This window comes from Bos javanicus, chromosome 19 (assembly GCF_032452875.1).
Source record: "Bos javanicus breed banteng chromosome 19, ARS-OSU_banteng_1.0, whole genome shotgun sequence".
NCBI classification, from domain to species: Eukaryota; Metazoa; Chordata; class Mammalia; order Artiodactyla; family Bovidae; genus Bos; species Bos javanicus.
In genome coordinates, this window is record NC_083886.1 from 39,252,373 (window position 1) to 39,267,980 (window position 15,608).

Genomic DNA, 15,608 nt, shown 5'->3' on the forward strand with positions numbered 1-15,608 from the left:
GTCCTAAGGGCTGGTATGGAAAGTGAAACTTAGGAGCTCTTTCTTTGACCTTGGCCAAGGTCGTTCCCTCTGGCCTCGCCTGTCCTGTTCATTCAATGGGGGAAGGTCCCATTTAAGGCCCAGGGAACTGAAGAAAGAAGGCAGGTAGAAGGGCAGCGCTCAGTCTGGTGCAGACCCCCAGGCGGTCTGAGCCCCAGGCCGGCGATGCCGCAGGAGGGGAGCGCGGGAAGTCGCCCCGGGTGCCTCACCAGCGAGAGAAGGGCTGCAACCTGGCGAGGGACTGGGTGAGGTGGGGGTGGGGTCGGAGGAGGGGTCCTCCGCCTGTGTCTGTCGCCTCCTGCCGAGGTCAGGGCGCCCCCTCCTCTTCTCAGACTCCTCCGGCCTCGCCCCTCCCGCTCACATTCCCAACTCCTGAAGACAACTTGTCGCTCACTTCAGAAGCCCGGGGCTCCTTTCTGTCCCCCCGACTCTGCTTTCTCCCACTTCTTTTGTCTATTTCTGCATCTGACCGCTTTTCTGGGAAGCTTTCCTCGAATTCTCTTCCCTATAGTCTGTAATACGCTCCCCACCCCACCCCCACCTCGCCTTTGCCTCCCTCTCTATCTCTCTCCACACACACACACACACACACACACACACACTCACGCACACACACTCTCACACCCTCTTTTCTCTGCCGGCCATCTCGGCGCCTTTCCTCTGCGGCCCTGCCCTTCCAGAAGCAGGCAAGGCCCATTCTGGGAACCGCCGCGCTGCGATCCGACGGCGCCCCAGGGAGGGGCAGGTGAGACCGGCGGGAACCCGGCCAGGGCGGACGCGGAGGAAGGTGGCACCCGCGCGGACCCGCGGCTCCGGCCCCGTCCTCGCCCCCCACCCGCAACGCTCGCTGGCGCCAGGGGAACCAGGGCGCACGGGTCCCTTCGCGCCCCCGCGCCGTCGGCGCCGCCGCCCCAGACCTAGACTCTGCTCCCAGCGGCCTCCCAGGGCGGGGAACGGGGCGGCGACCGGCAGCAGCCTCACCCCAGGCCCCGGCACCGTCACCTCCGTCCCCAGGCTCGGTCGTGCCCACGTCCCGGGTTCCTGCAGTCCTGGAAAACTCGCGGAGGACAGCGCGGTCCGGAGAGGTAGGTAGACACTCCCCTCCTCCCACTGGCCGCCGGGGGCCGGGACCACGCAGCTCCGAGCGGCGGCGCAAAGAGCTCTCTGGGGATGGGCAGCACCCCCAACCCCGGCCGCACTTCGAGCGCCGAGAGGCCGCGGCGGGGGTAGATTACCGGGGCACCAGCTCACCTTGAGCTCTGGGCCGATCCAGCCTCCCGGGTGGGGTCTGGGGCGTACCCACAACGCCTGCTCCCCAACCCCCGCTGGCTTCCACCGGACTCGCTCTCCAGGCGAAGGTGTGTGTAAGGGGGCAGAGAATCGCCTCCCATCCTTCCCGCGCGCCGCTGGCTCCCGCTGCCGGGTGCTGAGGGCAGCCTTGGGCCCTCTCCGCGGGGTCTCCCGGTTCAGAGTCCCGGATACCAAGAGGAGAGAGACAGAGTCAGGGACCCGCAGCCCCCACCGGTCTTGTGGGTGGGGGTCGCTTGGAAAGGGACAGTGGTTATTCTTTCTCCACAGAAATTAGAAATTGGCCTGAAACGCTGCTTTCGGATGGGAGCCTCCAGGCCCCCAAGATGCACACTCAGCTCTCACTCCAGCAGCCCCCTAGAAGGGATGAAGGGAGAATGTTTGGGGAGAGTCTTGCTTCAGACTCTCTTTCCACGTAGGGAGGGGACCAAGATTTCGTTGCCCTCCGGACTGTGCGGAGGCTCCCAGGGCCTTCTGCCTGGGAGAGCCTGTATCTGAATCTGAAGGGATGCCAGGCGCCGCCATCTTACTAGAAATTCACACTCACAAAATGATGCGTGTGTATTTTTGTCCAGGGGCTTGTTGTTTATGGGAGGGGGCAGAAGTCAGAGAAGGTATCTCAATCTGTGTGGACTGGGCCAATACAAAATTACTGGCCTCTGAAAAAGGCATGTAGAGAGAAGCAGGCATAAAGGGGCTGCATGGTGGGTATTTCAAGGTCTTCTAGGAATTGGTAACTCTTAGGAGTCAGAGAGCAATCCTGGGTCAGGGCAGCTGTGCCTCTCAGAGTCTTAAGCTGTCCTGTAAAGGTTGAGGATAGAGGATTCATGAAAACATGCAAAAGAGACAGGAAATAATGTTTTCCCAACTGTGCTCAGCAATAAAGGTAGCAGACAGGAAATTCATATTTTCACCTATATACATTCCCCTTAAAAAAAGAATGGTACACAGTATTTCTCATATTCCATGTATGTTAAATGTGGAAACATATGACACAGAATCGTACTTTCTAGTGTTAATAGAAGCACAAAGACCCATAATGGTGAGGAGTTGTTCCCTTAGAGAAAGTCCGGATTCTTGGAGGAAGGGAGTTTGGTGGAAACTCCTTTATAACACTATAGTCAGTAGGGAGTTCAGGGCTTTTCCTGATAAGACCTGTCCTCTAAATCCCCCTTTGGAGCTGCAGCTCCTCCATTTCCCTAGACTCTGGAGCACTTGGCTCCAAGTCCAGAGAGCCCTCCTCACTCCCCCAAACTAGAAAAATGAAGCCTCTTTCTACTATCAATCATATCGCCCTGGGCTCCCAGGGAGGCAGTTGCTCTTAGCCATCTGCCAGGGTTTAGAGCCACTACCTCTATACACACATACCCCACAAACAAGCAGTGTGCCCCAGAGGAAACGCAAGGAAAGCCTTTACTAGACCCCAGGCAAGGCACCACAGGAGACCTTGGAGACCCTTAAGAGCCCCACACTCCTCCACACTGCAGTTGAGGAGACCCAGACCCCTACCGGTACCATCCCCAGAGGATGGTTCTGCCTTCTCACTGCCTCAGAGGCACTGACCCCACGGCTCAGTCAGCTGAGAACTTAAGTCTCTCACCCACCCTGCCTCCAGCTTCTCTTTCGGGCCTGATTAAAACAAGCATCAGGCTTCTGATGCTGTGGGATTAGAAAGAGAAGTTGATTGTTTTAATCTGTTGGAATCTCTCCCTCATTTTCTCCTCCCTCATCACTCTCTTACTCTTGGGTTTTGTCTTTTTCTTCTCAAACATAGAAAGACAGAGGAATCCATAGGTTTTCTGAACTCAGAGGGACTATTTGACCCATCCAGGCAGCACCCAGAACTGATCTGAAGCACCGAGTCCTCATAGGAGACCCAGCCCTGCAATGCTTTAGAGGTTAATTTGATTCCTCAATGCCCCTCATCCCAAGATCCAAAAGCACCATCTTCCTTAAGAGGAGCTAAGGATTTGGGGCTTCTGCAGTTTTCAAAAAATAGGAAGAAGAAGAAAAATTGCTGTAGTTATTCAGGTGGCCAGGTGTGGAGGGAGCAGACCTGGGCTCACAGAGAAATGAGCCCTCAGAGCTGACAGGGTTGAGGGGCCAAGCCTGACACAGACAGAGACTTGGTGGGGCAGGTTTGACCCCTGACCCAGCCGGCAGGGGATGCTGGACTGTTTACCAGGTGGAGGTGAGATCAGGGGACAGGTTCTTCTCCTGCTTTACTGCCCTAAGGGCGCCAGAGCTCCCAAATCAAGAATAACTGAAAGGAAAACATCCAGATTTGTAATCTGCTTAGGCACCCCGACCTGTCCTGAAAGCAGTGAAGAAAATCTGCCGCCATGGCTGACTGGCAAATTTACACGCTCCGTTTTGGCAATATGTGGACGGGTGTCCAGAGCTCATTGTCTAGGACACTAGACAGCAGGTGGGGCCTCTGGCCTCCTTTCCCCGTGCCACCCCCAGCTGCTGCTTCTCCTCCCAGAGCTTCTCAGGAGATGATGAAGGCTTTCTTGCAGAGCCATGAAATCCCACAATTTCAGGGGATTTCAGAGTCCTTGACCATCAGGTTAACAACTCCTGTTTGGAGTCATCAGAGAACTTAGTATCTGGAAAATTCTGAGACCAAATATGGTCAGTTAGGTCTTCACTTCTTTCTATTTAGATGATAACTGGGTGCTTACCAGGTCCATCCACCTCCTGTCAAAGTACCCCGGTTAGTGCTCCTGTCTCACCGCTGTCTGTAAGGAGTAGGACGAAGAGCAGTGGGGCTTTCTTAGGAAGATGCCAAAGTGGCTGCCCTCAGCCCACTCTCCATTCTTTCTCCTTCTGTCCCCACCTCAGCCCTAGTTATAGGAAAACAGCCTCTACCTTGCAGGGGTAATTAAGGCCAAAGCGCCCCCACCCCATCCCATCTTGGGGCGGCTCTGAGTCACCCCCTTTTCATTCCGGGCTACTGTGCAAGGCTGTCTCGGCAGGAGTGGAGGTGAGGGCTTAATCCCAAATTAACTGGATAATAATGAGTAACAATAATGAGAAAAATAACCATGAACTCCTGAGCCTCTACCATCCCGGAAAGTTCCTCCTTAACCTACGGCGGAAGCCCCCGCCCCATTGGACTCGAAAGGACTGGTCAGAATGCCCGAAACTCTTCTGGAGCGAGGAGTCAATATCCAGGGACCCTGTCCTTTGAAACAATAAAAAGGAAGAGGGTCCAAATTTCTACTTGTTAAACCTCTTACCTCTTCGTCAGTCCGTTAGTTCCTTGGCCCCGGTGAGCCGGGATCCTGAGCTCTGATGTGAACCAGGGGGAATGAGGCTCCACAAGTTGCCGCGGCTCCAGGGAGAGAGTGCTCACTGCAGTGGGACCACGTCTCCTGGGGACTGGGGTGGCTGGAGAAGTCGTGGCGGAAGGATTTGCCTCCGTTACGCACCTAGATCCCGACTCCGGACGTATTTGGGATTGTGCGGAACACACCAAGTCCTATCTAGGCTCCCTGGCGCTGGGCCAGCGCGGCGGCCCCCGACGGCGCGCATCCCGCGGTGCTCGGCTGGGGATCAGCACTTTCGCCTCCCGGCTGCGCGCGGGGTGGAGCTCTCAGTGCCGGGCGCTGGCCTGGTTGTGGGCAGGAGGGCAGGAAGGTCGCCAGGCCGGGAGGCGGCCGAGCCGGAGCCGCAGAGTTGGCGTCCGGAGGAGGGTCAGGGGCACCTCGGGATTCCGCGCGCCTCCAGCCGCATCGCCGACCGCCCATCCGCAGGTTGGCGCCGCTGGGGTAGGATCTGGAATCCTGGGAGGGTCTAGCACCGAGCCTCGGCCCTCTGGAGGCGGGAGCCTGGCTGAAGGATTAGAAATGAGGCTTTCAAACCCGGCAGAAGCGTCTGGAAATAGCATTTTCGGAGCGAAGGGCGGTCGCAATTACAAGGTGACCCCCTCTTCCCCGGGACGCCGCAACGCCAAGGGCCTGTAGGTGCACAACCTCCGCGGTCTAAGGAGAGGAGACGCGGTGGGATGGGGGCTCCGTCCAGCCTCCATCTCAGGGAGCGACTCGCCCTGGAGGCTGGGGCGGGGCGCCCTTTCCGAGGGAGAGGGGTGTTCTCGCTCTCCTGCTCCAAGGGGGCGTGGGTCCTAATCCCTGGGTCCCCGCGCTCAGCCGCCCCTCAGGAACAGTCCATTTGCTCCCTCCCGGCCGCCCGTGCCACTTGCCCCCACTTCCTGGCCCGGGATTTCCCCTCCCCTGCCCTTCCTCACCACAACTAATAAACGAACTGGCGAAACCTGCCGGGTCCCAGCGGAGGGGCACCTCTTTCCTCTCGAGTCGGCTGATTAATTAATCAGAGCCTTAAGGAGATCTAGGAGTTGTAAGAGGCGGTTTAGAACGAGGGGCCGCTCATTAACCTCCCTGTAAAGATGGGAGGAAGACGCGCCCGGCCGCCTCCGAGGCCCCTCTGGGTCCTTCTCAGCACGCGGGTTTCGGCCTCTCCACCTGCGCGCCGTGCTCCAGCTCCCGCTTTCCTGCCCGTCTGCTTCACTTAACTCTTTGTGAGTCTCCATCTTCTCTCTGGCCCTTCCCTGATGGCTCAGACAGTAAGAAATCCGCCTGCAATACAGGAGACGAGGCCCCTTTCTTTGTGTCTGCTTCTGTCTACCTGTCCTGCTGAATCTCGCGCCCTTCTCCGCGTCCAGCCTGCACCAAGAGAACTTTAAGGTCATGGCGAGTGGCCCCGGCTAGCCGCTGGCGGGCTCAGACGGGGCACTATAGGCCTGGCTGAAGCTGAGGGAGCTGGAGATCCGGCAATATTCCCCTCCCGGACCCCATCCCTCCAAGAGGAGGGCGTTTGTGAAGGGAAAACAGATCCTGAAACTTTCTGCTGTCTTTCGGTATGGACAAGGCAGCAAATGGTTGAAGATCCAGGCTCCAGAGGAGTACAGCTCCATTTCATTTTTATTATAGACACACAGACCTTGCACATCCTTCTACGTGGGCAAGGGAGCACACAAGAGGTGGGGACTGGGTGTTGTGGGCTGCCTGTCTCAGTCCTGGGGTTCTCAACCCCTGTGAACAGGTACCTCTTGTGGAAAGCTATCCATGTGACCTTGGTACACACAATTGTTTGTCGGCTCCTTTAATTTATTTTGTCAGATACTCAAGTCTATTTCACTGCCTCCCTCAGCATCCTATTTGTGGTACTTGTATGTGAATAGTGAAGGAAATGGCAAGCCACTCCAGTACTCTTGCCTGAAAAATCCCATGGACAGAGGAGCCCGGTGGGCTAAAGTCCAGTGGATCAAGAAGAGTTGGACATGACTGAGCGATTTAGCACAAGCACAAGTGAATAAAAAGTTCCTAGCATTTTGGGAATTAGTTGCCCATACTTTAAAATCTAATTAAAAAAAAAAAAAAAAAGCTGTTGCTTTCCTTGTCCCCACAGGGAAAAAACGAACCAACACAGTACTCACCAAACCCCACAATTTCAGAGGGTTTCAGACCCTTTGGACCCCAGGTTATGAACTCCTATTTAGATCAGTTAAAGAAGCTAGTGTCTGGAAAATACTGAGACCAAATACGGTCAGCTAACTCAGATCTTCACTTCCCGCTGTGGCTGCCAGGCCAGCCTTCACCATTAAGAACACCGATGCCGCAGTGCTTCTCTCCCCACCACTACTGGCGGGGTCTGGGTTCCCAGTATAGCTGGTCTTTCTTCCCTCGCTGGATCTGTATGCTTGAGAAAGTGTGGAGAAACTTTGGTGGGGTGCTGGGGCAAAGCAGATCTTGGACCCCCCCAAGAGTGGGACCAACTGCTTGAGGGATACCAGGCTTGAGCAGCCTCAGGAAATAAGAAACATGCTGGAACTCCTGGGAAGGGAAGGCTGTTTGACAACAACCCCCTAGATAATGCTGTCTGTGAGCCCAGCAAATGTTCTTTTGTGTCCCTTACTGATCTACCTATTCAGTTTTGTTGGATATCCCAACTCTTTGTGGGGCTAGAGACAGCCAAGGTTAGAAGACCGAGAAGGCCGGGGCTAGTGGGGAGTGGAGAGGAGGCGGTGGTGGATACTAGACACTGAGCTAAAAGGGGAAGACATTTGCTCCCAAATACTTTTGTAACCCTTAGTAGGAGCCAAGCAGCAGGTGGTCCCTGACAAGCCTCAGAGACCTCCTAGTTTCATCTAAACTCACTGGATGTTTGAGACTTGTTTAGACTTTATTCTTTCTCTCCAGTCTACTAATAGTAAAAGCTTCCTGGCCTTCTCTTCACTCCTTTCAGTTGACCAAACCATACCTCCCAGAAGAAAAATCAGGTTTCTTTGGGGTCTGGGAGGTGAAGAAACTTCCTTCTTCTTGGATGATGTTCAGACAAATTAAGGCAACTGGAAATTATTACCTTTATTGCACCCTCCCGCTACACACACATTCCACCCCTCAACTGCCTACACATTTCAAGCAAATGTGACTGGGGGCAGGACAGATTCCCAACCCACTCCTGGATGCCCCTCTCTGAGGGGCACAACCACCACCTACCAGCCAAAGCAGTTCTGGGCTGGAACAAGAAGCCACTGGTTGGCTAATAGTATTCAGACCCCTGCCTGAAAATAAAAGAAAAAATAAACCATTTTCTGCTTGGGACAACTTAAACTGAATAATTCTGGCTGTGAACACCTGACCTAAATGCTTTTAATCAGAGCAGAAGAAATATATGCCTGTTTGTTCTCTCCTTTACTAATTAAAAAAGCTAATTGGTGTTCTTAAAAACTTCCGACTGAGGGTCAGGAGCCTGTAGTCATCTCTCCTCCCCTCTTCATGCCCCTCTGCCCCACCCCTTCCCCCACAAGGCCATCCCCACCGTGGAGTTGGCCTCTTTCTGACAGACAATGGGAGGGGGATGCCCAGACCATCTGGCTCCTCCCCTGCATGGGGACTTTGGCTCTGAAAAGGCAATGCTGTCATTGGCCAGAAGTTCTTGCCCAGCAGGGTTATCCCCCTTCCCAGGCCTCTGGACTAGTTTCTGGGAGCAGAGACTTCTGGATGGCTGCAAATCAACAAGGCTAACTGGTGGGGGGCAACTCCCACTGGAGCCCCAGAGCTCAGCCAGCGCTGGGCACACAGTGGGCACTCAGGAAATGTTTGTTGAACATGGAATGAAAGTTCCCACCAGGCAAATGTCTGTGGCTTGTCTGGGGAGCCTCTGAGGCTGGTTCATCAGGGAGCTCCAAGGCCTCATAGCTGCCCAGGAAACAAGCAAGACCTGGTTTTTCTCAAGCATTTCTCAGATGTTCTGTTTTAATTTCAGCTTTCTGGGGCCTCTGTTTCTTTTCTACCCGTTCTCTAGGGCAGACTCTTGCTCACTGCAGCAATGGGAAAAGGCTCATTGAGAAGTCAGATTAGAATATGCCAAAAAAAAAAAAAAAAAGAATATGCCACCACTCCCCAGACCTTTCCCCCACCAGATCCAGATACTTCAGGCTAAAGAGAGTTTGAACCTGAAATGAGCCAGATAATTGCCCCAATTCTCTGTTCCTTATTGAAGAGGTAGTTACAGGCCAAGGGGTTCAAGGGGCCTCACTTTTATGGACATAGCTGTAAGTCAAAAGAATACATTATACATATACAGGCTGAGACGCACACCCTCCAATCTAGACTGGTTCTCTGAGAACAAAGCAGACTTCCTCCTCTTTCTCCGGTTCCTCTCTCCTCCACCTCTTTTCTGCTCCTTCTGTTATTAACAGTTCCTCTTTACTCTTTGTTCATTAGGCATTGTGCTAAATCCTAGACATGTTGTCCATTAATTAAACCTTACAACAATCCAAAGAGTTAAGACTTGCAGATTTTGCTGATGCAAAGAAACTGAGTTACTTTTCCAGGCATGAAGCATGTGTGTGTGTGTGTGTGTGTGTGTAAAATAATGTTGATGTGATACTGGCAGATCTGAATGCTCAAGTGGCATAATGAGGATGGAAATAAAGAACAATGACAATGAAAAGATCTTAAAAGTTTTTGAAACTTGGAATATTTTCATAGAATGCAGTTCCTCCTGCCCTAAAATGAACAAAGAAGTGCTGCAATTAACTGGCTAATTCCAAGCCCCAAATGCTTCCCCTTGAAATGGGCGGATAATGAGGCCCACAGTATGTTCGCAGTTGAATTCGCCTGATGTTGCTCCATTCCCCCCCAACTTTTGCAAATCGATTGGGCAATCACAGTGAGATTCGCAGACGCTACCCGCACAGACTCACACACACACACACACAGGAATGCTGACACACACAGACCCGACTTTATCCTGCCTCTAGAGTCTTTTATGACTCAGCCTCAGGAATGAAAATAGAATTTGGAGCAGAATAATGTGCCCGAGGCTGAGTGGGGCGCAGCTGCTCCAGATGTGTGCTCAGTAATTAGGCGTCCGCAAGAACCCCTGCCTGTCTGGGAGAACAGTGTCCCCTGAGGCCCAGACCTGGGCAGGCACTGCATCCTGCAGTTTCCTCCACGGTAGCACGTGCCCTTTGCTGCTGTGGCCCCAATGGCCACCTCGCCTCTCTTCTTCCCTCCCTTTCCCACAGGGGAGTCTCTGGGAATTCTGTCCGAAGACTAACTTTGGAGAATCTTCTCTTAGAGGGTTCTGCAGTATAAAATGATATCTCTGCTTTGGGAGAGAGCAACCCCAGTTCCTCCCAACCTCCTCTTCTCGGGTTTCTGGATGTCTCTGAACTCAGGCTCAGAGGGACTGGGTCCTGAACAGGCCTCTTTTCCCCTAAGCGTAAGTGAAAGTTGCTCAGTCGGTCAGACTCTTTGTGACCCCATGGACTATACACTCTATGGAATTCTCCAGGCCAGAGTACTGGAATGGATAGCCTTTCCCTTCTCCAAAGGATCTTCCCAACCCAGGGATCAAACCCAGGTCTCCTGCATTGCAGGCAGATTCTTTACCAGCTGAGCCACAAGAGAAGCCCAAGAATACTGAAGTGGGTAGCCTATCCCTTCTCCAGCAAATCTTCCTGGCCCAGGAATCAAACCAGGGTTTCCTGCATTGCAGGCAGACTCTTTACCAACTGAGCTATGAGGGAAGCCCCTCTTTTCCCTTACCCCCTATAACTGGTCCCATTCAAGCCAAGGAGAGTGGCCCAACTGCCTACTCTAAAAGCCCCTCTCTTTGGGGTTTATGGGACAGTCTTATATCAAGCATCTTCTCTTAATCATGGGGTCTCTTTTACAACGTGATCAGACCTTACAATATCCCTGTCTAGTAGGTCATTTTCATCCAGGCCTTCGAAAGCCTAAAGCACTTGCCCATGATCAGACACAGCTAGGGAGGTGACAGCAGCTTTGAGCTGACCAGTCCTAGAAGAGAAGGGGCAGGACCTGTCTTGGCTCCTGATGCTAGCTGAGTCATTCCTATGTCTGTCTCCAATTCCCTATGTGTCCCCCCAAATCTTAAATCCAGGAAATACCAAACCTCCAATATAGACAACTTCCAAAGTCTGTTATTCTGGAGATGAACTTTGCTTACAAGAAAGACATTTTTGCTGGGGCCATCATAGTTTGGAATAAAAACGTTACATTTGGAGTAGAGGACATGTCCTCCAACCCTCCTTCACCATTCTAAATAGCTGCTCTGATTTGGGGTTAACCACTTAATTTCTTCGGGACTCAGTGACTTCTTTTGCAAGTTATGGGAGCGGGTTAAAGCTTCTGGCGCTGCCCCTGAACCGGCTTCCGGAGAGATCAAAGGAGATTTGGGCTGTGGAAGGCTCCCTAGAGTCGGGGATGGGGTAGGGGGTTGGGAGCAGATGGAGCCATGATTAGCTGTGGATTCCTTTCCCAGCCCTCACTCGTTTAATCGTGTTTCTTTTGCTTGGCAGAGGGCGCCAAAGGCGACACGCCGGCGGCCAGCTCCAGGCCAAGCCCAGTCCGTCTGCAGGCCCCTTCACCCGGCGAAGGACACAAAGCTGCGGGAGGAGGATCTTCTTCAGCGCGGACTCAGCACCAGGCCGCCGCCTAGAGGTCGGCGGCGGCCACAGCCCCATCCGCCAGCGACCTCAGAGCTGCTTCCGCAGCCGACCCACAAATTGGGGTGGGCAGGGAGCGAATTCAGCTCGGGTTTCAGGAGCACGGCCTCTGGCACCTTTGACTTGTCTGAGACAGCCCCCGCTTAATGAACCCTAGGAAGGGACGCGGACCTGGAAGGCCCAAAAATATTTATTCTTGTAATTCTCACTAAATGGGAGGGGGCGGTGGTGTCGCAATTTCTGTTCCTTTGAGGATCCGGTGTTGGGCATCTCGTCTTCACTGTCTTATCTCGCCATCCAAATTGTCCATTCTCCACCAATTATGCTAGAACTCTGCTTTGTCTTCCAGGAGGGACTGCAGTAGGGAAAAGCCTCCCCCAAATCTAACAGCTTGATCATCTACATTTTCAATTTTCAGAATAACTTGGAAATGGACGTGCTTTTGGAAAAACTGTTGAGGGTGAAAGGAAACATTGCCCAAGTGGCCTTTACTCACTCATACCATCAACTAGTGTATGAGAGACTTTCAGGAGGTTGCTTGTTGGCACCAGCTCCCCTGTTGCTGGGTATCTGTGGTGAGCATTTGAAAGTTGACTCTGGGGCCAGGTGACCTCGGGATGAAAAAGGCTACCCAGCATCTATGGTTTCAGGTGCTGGAGGCCCCATGCAGAGTTTAATTTTTAAACTGAAATCCACGGCCTGGGTTCCTGGGATGGGGTAAAGGGAAACCAGAAAGCCCCCCGAAAAGTGTGTGCAAAATTAGTGTGTGCTCAGGTATGTCATTCTAAGGCTGTAGTCTCTTCCGTTTTTCCAGATTCCAGAGACTGAGGTCAGCAATGGGCAGGAAGCCAGCACACTGACCCGTCTCTGCCCGCCCTCACCCCACAACCTAGGAGGGCAGGGGTGGGCAACGGCACTCTAGAATGCTGTGGAAACTGCCGCCCCTCTGGTCTGCTCTTCTTCTGTCACTAATAACTCTCAGAGGCAAATCCTGATAGAAGGAATGACTGTTTAGTGAAAAAAAAAATGTACAGCAAGATGAGGAGTGAAAAGAGGGAAATGGGGCGCATGCTGGAGGGGCACCCCATGCATATCCTGGAATATGGATGTTGGGATAGAAACAAGTTACTTCCTGTCTTCCAGCTGTTAATGAGCTCCCAGCTTCTTCCTCCTTGGTGAACGGGAAGGGGCCAGAGGGCATTCCCCACCCCTTGCCAGCTAAAGCAGAGTGGGACTGCCTGAAGCAGAGTTGGCCTTTCAGAAAATTTGGAAACTGTAAGCCACAGCCTCATATTTTTCCTGTCCATACCACTTTTAATCCATTTTTTAAAAATCCCCAGTAATGCTTTGGGGCCTTTTCCTGGAGGGGTAGGTGGTGGAGTTCATGAGTCATGCAGGGTCATACCTGTGTGTCTGTGCGAGAAGGTGAGCATCAGTGCACCAGACCCCCACCTCCGTCTGCAGCCGGCCCTCAGTCCTGTACACAAACCTCCCCAGAGCCTGTCAGACCCGAATCCTTGGTTGTTTTCTCTTGTTTTGTTTTGTGAATAACTAGTGAGTCACGCTGGAATTCCTTTGCTCTCCCACCCTGAAGTGCACCTAACCAGACCCCTTCATCAAAGTGAGCAAGAAATCAGTAACTTCACTCCCAGTTATCTGGAGCCCAAGGTGAAAGGGATTTTTCTCAGTTTTGGTTAACACGGCCGAACTGCCCTTCCAAATCTGGATTCCACAAAGTTTGTAAAAACAAAACAAAACAGAAAAATGGCCCAGGGCAGAAAAGAACTGTGGAGAGGATTAGTGGCGGGCTGGGTAGTGGTCATTTTTGTTTGATTTTGAGTATTTTAGGAAAGCAGAGAGAAGACGATTTGGGACACTATTAGCCGCTGGCCGTCACTGCCACTCCGGCGAAGACCGGCCCCTCGGTTTCTCCTCTGGGTGCCCTTGCCCGACTCAGCCCCTCAGACCTTCTGACTCTCTTCTCCTCCTTTCCAGCAAGTTCCAGGCAATAAACAGGGATGGGCAGGGCAAAGATCTGGCGGCTAGAGAGAAAAAAGGGAAAAAACCCGCTTTCGGCGGAAAGATGCAAAGAACCGAGGTCAGGCCGTGGCTGGCAGTCAGAGCCGTAACCAGGAGGCCCGGCGCCTAGCTCTGCTCGCGAGGAGCGGGGAGGCGAGCAGAGGCCTCGGTGTGTTTTCCGGGGGGAGGTGGCCTCCAGACCCCGTGAACGCCGAGCGGGGCGGCGGGGACCGCGGGCCAAGTCCGAGGCCAGACCGCTTCTCTCCACGCGGACATCGGCCGCCCGGCGAAAGAAAGGGGCCGAGCGGGTGCTTCCGCGGCTCGTAAATTTGTTTCCCCTTCCTTTAACCCGCCCCCGGCCGTCTTTCTTTTCAGGACAGGAGGGGATGTAAACCATTTGAAGTTCATCAACACGGTGAAGTTTTATTGTATTTCCGGTCCCCAAGATTTATACCCGGGAGGGGGAGCGGGCGGCCCCGCAGACTCCTGCGCCCCCTCGGACTTCCCCGTCTGACACGTGGCCGCTGGGACCCTGGCCTCCCGGACGAGGCCGGGAGGGAGCCCGGCCCGGCGGGACAGGACCGCTGGCTCCGCGCCTGCCGCCCCTTCCGACGGCCGCTCCCGCCGCCGCCGCCGTCCAGGTAAGTCCGCCGCTCGGCCGCCGCCGGGTGCGGCGTGTGCGCCCGGGCACCTGTGAGGGCGCGGGGTCCGGAGGGACGGAAGTGGCAGCAGGGAACATCGGTGGGGACCGGGGAGAGAAGGTCCAGAAGGAAGGAGCGAGTATCCCGGTTTCATCTGTGAATTCAGAATGGGTTGTTTTACCTGGGACAGCTCTGCCTCTGCGGAGACGGGCAGGGTAACTTCCTGGAGGCTGCTCAGGTCAACCCCCTTGCCTTTCCAGTTCTGGGCTACTGTTTGCGCCCTAGTCTTCCTGAGACTTTCTCATGCTCTGCTCTTCCGCTCCCGCTCCGATTGTCAGTTTTTCTCCACTCTCTTGTCTGTGCCCGTTTCAAAGTTGGGGTCTGATGTAGGGCTTGAGGATTCGGCTTCTTAGAGCTACTACCCTGGGTGACCCTGGAGGATAGGCGCTAGACAGATGGTGACCACACACATACCATGATAACAGTTTGAAGTTGAGAGAAATTTTTTTGGCTGCTGAAACCTCCAGCTTCAGAGATAGAGTCTGAGAGGCAGTGACCAAGCAGGTATATCCACACGGCCCTGCCCAGGCGGGGCCCAGGTTCCCCTCTGACTAGAGCTCCTGAGAGGGAACAAAAGTTCCTGGAATCTGAGCTGCCAGAACCAGCTCCAGAGGCTTTGCCTGGAGTCCTGCCTCCAGTTCTCTGGACTTGTTGTTTACTAGCAGCTGTGTTCTGTTTGGGAAGAGGTGGAGAAAAAGGAAGTTAGCTGGCCAGCCCTTTGGGCCCACAAAAATGGCTGCAGGGGCCTGTCCCCAGTGAGCCCTTGACCTGGAGCGTGAACTGGAACTGCTGAGTGAATTAGGTAGTTTCATGTTGTTGGGCCTGGATTTCTGAACACAACGACATTAAACCACCCGACTCACGGCAGTTACTGCTCCTCGCTTAGCTGGAGGAGTGGAGGGTGGGTGGGGAAGCAGACTCAGAACTAGTCTCACCCTTGCAACACGTGAAGAGGTATGATGTTCCTAATCCAGGAGCAGCAAGAATGTTCCCCAGAGAGGAGATCTGGGCTGCCCTAGGGTGTCTTCCCACTTATGCATTCGTTTACATGTGTGTTGGGAGGGGAAGGGGCACTGAAGAGTGTTCCACTCTCCAAAGGCACCTTTCTGGGCTGTTCTACAGAGCCAGAAGGATTTGAGTCAGGGCTTCAAGCTAACTGCTTGGGCTACATTCAGACTTCCCAAAGAAAGTCTCCCCAACTTGGCAAGCACTTGATTTCAACAGATTCACAGGATGACCTTGAGGTCTCTGTAACCTTTTGCCGGGTGGACAGGGCTCCACTTCCACAAGAGGCTTCAGGTGTCCTTGAGTGGGGCTCAGCCTATCCTATTCTGAAAAGGAAACATCAGGATCTCTTGCAGTCTCAGCCTCCAGGCTCCCAGGGTCCTTTCTACCCTCCCCCTAGTGAGACAGAGGTGGGTCCAAAACAGTCCTCCTTTCCCTGGCCCTCAGCTGGCCTCTTTGCACTGAGTGGCCAGGGTTCCCCTGTAGACCCTTGGGCTGGGCTGTGGGTATCCCAAGTCTGGAGGGCCACCCCC

General features: G+C 53.8%; 1 protein-coding gene across 4 annotated transcripts in view; it reads left to right on the forward strand.

The window, feature by feature from the left end:
- Positions 1-15,608, forward strand: part of HOXB9 (homeobox B9) — a 24,410-nt gene continuing 8,802 nt past the window's right edge. The window contains exons 1-3 of one of the 4 annotated variants that reach the window (XM_061391498.1): positions 1-1,124; positions 11,204-12,625; positions 13,745-14,010. The gene's annotated coding sequence lies outside the window, so the exon portion shown is untranslated. Of the gene's footprint in view, positions 1,125-11,203; positions 14,011-15,608 lie in introns of all 4 variants that reach the window. The other 3 variants (XM_061391495.1, XM_061391497.1, XM_061391494.1) reach the window with 3 other exon arrangements.